Consider the following 5,702-nt stretch of genomic DNA (forward strand, 5'->3'; position numbering starts at 1 on the left):
GAAACTTTTCACGGCCGAGGTTCTGGGCTTCGGATCTAGGGGAGAATCAAACGAGGGAAACGGAGTTTGAAGGAATTCAAACGAGCCGTTCAGGAGATTCTCCGGGAAGCCGCGAACGGTTCAATCAGACAGTACGGATGCGGGACGAGCGGGTGGACGTCTTCGAGGGAAACGATAGCGGGAAAGACTTGAGGTGATTCGAGGGGACTCGAGAAAGATGAAAGAGGACAGATGGAAACGTGATGAGAGAAAATACGGATGGATCGTTTGACGACACAAGAGGTTTGGCTCTCCTCTTGATACGGTCGCTAACAAGGGCGAACCCGGTTCGCGACTTGTTAGGGTTTTCTCAAGGTTCAATCCCGGATTGAAGAAAGAGAAGAGTGAGACAAGTTTCAAGAATCTCTCTTGAGGAAAAGTTTTATTTTCATACAAGTCTAAGGAGGAACAAGGGCTTAAGGAGAGTTTAAATAGCTAGGTCTAGATAGGAGCTTAAGGACACGCGGATTCATCTTGATCCGCACATCGTCCTTTTGACGTGTCCCCTTTACAAAGAGAACACATCGCCACCTTTTGACTAACACGCTTAGCCACAAACACTCTCCAACGTTCACAAACATAGGATCAAAAGAGAATATTCTCAAGTTCAAAATTAAACCAAAAATAAGAGGGAAAGAGAGATAACCGCCTTGGCCTTGCGCGTGAAGCAACTTAGCCTTTAGGCGTTTTGCGTTTTAGCTCCATGCCTCGTTAAAACCTCCTCCGGTAAACCCATTGGGACAAACCCGGAGTGAGGAAAAAGAGTACACTTCCTCGCTTAACGACTTGACCGTCCTCACTCTTGGGTAAGAGTGAAGACTAAGCGGACTGAGCCTTCGGAGTCTTCGTTGGGTGGCTGGTGTCGGACGTAGGTTCGGACAAATAGGTTGAGCCGCTGTTTGGCCGCCTTTGCTGAGCTCTTGGAACGTGTGGTGGCTCCGGGGAGGATCGTTGGAGCCTTGGCCACGTCTGAAGAGGTTGCCCTGGTCGCGTCCGGCGTGTCTTGGTCTTCTTGGCTGAGGTCGCGTCCTGCGATCACATCAACTAATGTCAAGAACCCACATGATAAGGTATATCCACCGCAACGGTTTCAGCAAAATCATTTTTCACCATGGCAAGGAAGCTACAACAAGCCATTTGTGCCTCAAGGATAAGGACATGGAAATGGATATAGTCAGGAAAGTTTTCAGCAAAAACTTCAGTTTAACAACTTCTAGGAAAGTTTCCAGGCACGAGTCCAAGCTCTTGTGAGCACCAATTCTGCGACATCTTCTGGGGATAATGAGATGAATTGATGATGCAGCAGATTCTTGAAATTAGATGTTAATTTATATATAGTCTCCTATTTGGTGTTTTCAGGTGTATGACCTGCAGTGCAGGCTCTTTACACCTAGAACAGTATCAGGAGGACTTGGGAAAAAATTGAGAGAAAGAATAGGAGAAAGAAAAGACTTGCTGAAATTGTGATGGTTTAGCTGGTCGAAATGTTGGTAATGTGGAGGATGAACATCATGGAGAGTTTAAGTATATCCTTCCTGCTGGGAATGTTAATCCTCTTTCTGGTGAAGAGGCTGCCCGTGCAGCTGCGCAAAGAGAAGTTACACACCACGAAGCTGTCCGCTTAGCTGCTTTTAATCAAAGACCGACTTTGAGGGAAAATGATGCTCACAACTCTGAGATGTACACCTGAGGTTTCCAACATCCTCCAATCGCCAGAAATGATTTTGAGATCAAACTGGCACTGTTGTGTCTAGTGAAGCAAAATCAGTTTCATGGTCTGCCATTAGAGAACCTGGTTTATCATTTGGAGTACTTTGAGGATATATGTGGCACAACGCGAATGAATGTGGTACATTATGATGCTGTCAAATGCAGGTTGTTATCATTTCTTTAAGTGATAAAGCTCATCGCTGGTTTAAGTTGTTGAAGGTAGATAATGTTCAAACATGGGATGAGTATAAGGCTGCTTTCTTGCTGCAGTATTTCACCTAGGCGAAGGCTACTCATCTCAGGAACAAGATTTCAAGCTTTCAGAAGAGTGCTAGTGAGTCATTCCACGAGGCTTGTGAAAAATTCGAAGACTATAAGAGAGAATTTCCTCACCATGGTTTCACTCCAGAATCACTCATTAACACATTCTACAGAGGAGTTGATGACAGGTACAAGATGGCATTAGATGCAGCTAGCAATGGAGATTTCATGATCAAAACAAAAGGAGAAGCTCCAGTTGATTGAGAATCTTGGAGCTAGTAACAACAACCATTGTGTTGATTATTATAAGACAGTGAGAAGTATTGGAGGAGGAGAATCAAAGCAGATTGCTGAGTTGATTGCAAAAGTGGAGCGGCTTTTGAGAAGAGACCTGAGGAGTGTCAAATTCTGTGATAGTTCTAGTGATGCTCAGGTTTATAAGGAATATGCTAGGAACGGTTATGAGGAGCTACATGCTGAGCTGAATTATGTGAATCAGGGCTATTAGAACAATGGTTTCAACCAGGGCTATATAAACCATCCTTACCTCTCTTACCGGAGTACTTAATGTCGAGAACCCACATGATCAGGTATATCCACCGCAACGGTTTCAGCAAAAGCAGTTTGCACGAGGGCAAAGAAGCTACAACAAGACATTTGTGCCTCAGGGACAAGGATAAGGAAATGGATATGGTCAGAAAAGTTTTCAGCAAAAACCTCAGTTTAACAACTTGTATGGAAGTTGCTAGGCACGAGTCAAAGCTTCTGTGAGCAACAATTCTGCGACTTCTTCAGGGGATAATGAGATGAAGTTGATGATGCAGTAAATTCTTGAAGGTTAGGTGAAGAATGATGCTGAAATCAATGTTAAGTTGGAGAGCTTGTATCGTGATCTCAATGGGAAGTTCACAGCACTATCTTCACATGTTAAAACTCTTGAGAATCAAGTAGCTTAAATTTTCTTTGCCTCTACGCGACAAAGTGAACCCAAAAATAAGGAGCATTGCTATGCTGTTATGATTCAAGAAGAACCTGGAGAAGTTCTGAGAGAGGTCTTCAAGAAGCTGCAAATGAGAATATTATTTCTGAGATGAAATTCTTGTTATTGATGTTGCTGTAGATGATGAGATTGGAGGAGATGATGAGCAACCATTCATTGCACCACTAACATATGTTCATAGGCTCCCATTTATAGGTCATCTAAGGGAAACTAAAAGGAGAAAGCTCACCTAAAGCATTGATGCATGCTAAAAAGGAGAAAGCTCACCTTGATGAATTTATAAAAGAGTTTTACATCAAACTCCCATTCATAGAGACAATAAAGAATACAAAAACATACAAGAAATGTTTAAAAGATGTCATGTCTAACAAGAAGAGCATTGAAGAAGGATTCATGATGAAGGCATATGTTCATTTTGAGGAGCTGGAAAAAACATCAAAGGAACAAGGAAAAAATCCTTGCAATGGCACACTTGAAAGAGGAGATAGAGATGGTTAGTTCTGAATGCAATGCTATCATCCCGATTGAGATTCCTAAGATGCTTGGAGATCCAGGGAGTTTACTACCTTGCCAAATTGGGAAATTCATGTTTGAGAGATGTTTATGTGACTTGGGAGCTAGTGTAAACTTGATGTAGCTATCTGTGTCAGAGCGTTTGGGAATCACCAATTTCAAACCATCAAAGATCTCCTTAGTGCTTGTTGATCGTTCTGTGCGATCTCCATTTGGGTTGGTGGAGGATGTGCATGTTAGAGTTGGAAAATTCTACATCCCAACTGACTTCACGGTTTTGGAGATTGATAAAGAACCACATGATCCTCTCATTCTTGGTCACCCATTCTTACATACCGCTGGGATCTATGATTGATGTAAAAATACAGCAAATTCACTTGCAGATTGGTCATCATACTCAGGAGTTTGACATGAAAAAAGTTGTTGAAAAAAATACTATTGGAGAACAAACCAGTTCAATTGAAACCATTGATGATCCTGAGAATAAGTATGTGAAGACATGCATTGGTTGGAGTGAGGTCAAGAAAGTCCTTGATGGAAACCCTCATATTCCAACAGAAAAGGTTGGTGCTACATGCAAGGTTAAGCCCAAAAGGATCAAGGGAGATCCTCATGTAACCTTGACACCTGTGAAGTGTGTTGGAGATACCATAGAGTATAAGATGCAGTGTAAGGGAACCGCAAAACCATTCTCCAAAGCTATGAGTATTTTAACTTCAGAGTTGAATGAAAAAGGTCAAAAAACTGTGAAAGGGGTTATGAGTAGAGTTCTGAAGCTGAAGATGAATTAATGGGGACCTTGTTTTGGAGCAAGTCCTCGTGCTCATACCCATTAGTTCAAGAATCCGGTCAAGCTAGTGACATGAAGCAAGCGCTTTGTGGGAGGCAACCCACCATGTATTTTTCTCTCTTTTACTATTTATTTTGCTTTTTATTTTTATTTTTGAGTTTGTTTGACATCTTTTCTTGGATTTTTTTCACGCCATCATAGAGTATAAGGTGCAGTGTAAGGGAACCTCAAAAACCTTTTTCCTAAGCTCTGCGTATTCTAACTTCAGAGTTGGAAAGAAAAGGTCAAAAAACTGTGAATGGGGACCTTGTTTTGGAGCGAGTCCTTGTGCTCAAACCCATTAGTTCACAAGAATCCGGTCAAGCTAGTGACATGAAACAAGTGTTTTGTGTGAGGCAACCCACCAAGTATTTTTCTCTCTTTTACTAATTATTTTTCTTTTTAATTTCTTTTGACTATATTTGACATCCTTTCTCGGATTTGTTTTCACACCGTCATACAGTATAATTGGTGAAGTGTAAAAGAACCTCAAACCTTTTTCCAAAGCTATGAGTATTCTAACTTCTGAGTTGAAAGGGAAAAGTCAAATAGCTGTGAAAGGGGTTATGAGTAAAGTTTAGTGCTCGAGTAAGGCAGTATATGCGAGCTGGAATCCACAAGGACCAATGGTACACTAAGGATTTGCGAGACTTGTAAATAGCTAAAAAGACGAATGTTTGTTTGTTTTCAGGTTTTGTAAATAACAATGCAAGAAATAAAATGATTAAACTTATCATATTAAAACATTGGGTCATAGGGTATTTCAGAGATAAATGAGTAACCGGTAAAATGAAACAAGAAATTCAATAACTGACACCCGTTGATACTAGGATTTTTGTGTGTCCTAGAAGGTTCAATTAACCTTATGTGTTGTAGTACTTAAGGTGTTAATCCAAATGGGATGTTGTTAGCAATCAAGATGCAATCAAGAAATCACAAGTCAAGCCAATTCAAAGAGTGGTTTCATCTCTAACAATCCTAGAATGATCAGAATGCAAAACGGAAATGAGTTACAGAACTAGAAACGAGAATGCATGACAAGAAGCGAAAATAAATGAAAATAGAAACAAGTCTAAACATGAACTAAACAACAAGAAGCGAAATAGTCTCAGGAATGCATTAAAAATCTGAAAGTAAAAAGTCCTAAGGATGGGAGTGATTGATGTCGGTGGAGTATCCTAGTCTATAGAGTGTTTAACATGCCACAAGCAAACTATCCATAAACAATGAATATCACTACTTAGCTAATCCAATCTCTTGACAGAAGCTACTCAAACTCAACCACTTCCAAACCTAGCTCTCGCTAGAGAAACATGATCAAGCAGGCATGACAAACAAGTTCATTCACGT

General features: G+C 40.8%; 1 non-coding gene across 1 annotated transcript; it reads right to left on the minus strand.

Moving 5' to 3' along the window:
- Positions 1–2,044: 2,044 nt before the first annotated feature.
- LOC147924786 (small nucleolar RNA R71) lies at positions 2,045–2,150 on the minus strand. The gene has a single exon (XR_015587939.1). It is a non-coding gene; the product is annotated as a small nucleolar RNA R71 (small nucleolar RNA).
- Positions 2,151–5,702: the final 3,552 nt, after the last annotated feature.

The sequence above is a fragment of the Camelina sativa genome, chromosome 17, assembly GCF_030686135.1.
Source record: "Camelina sativa cultivar CO46 ecotype springtype chromosome 17, ASM3068613v1".
In the NCBI taxonomy this organism is placed as follows: domain Eukaryota; kingdom Viridiplantae; phylum Streptophyta; class Magnoliopsida; order Brassicales; family Brassicaceae; genus Camelina; species Camelina sativa.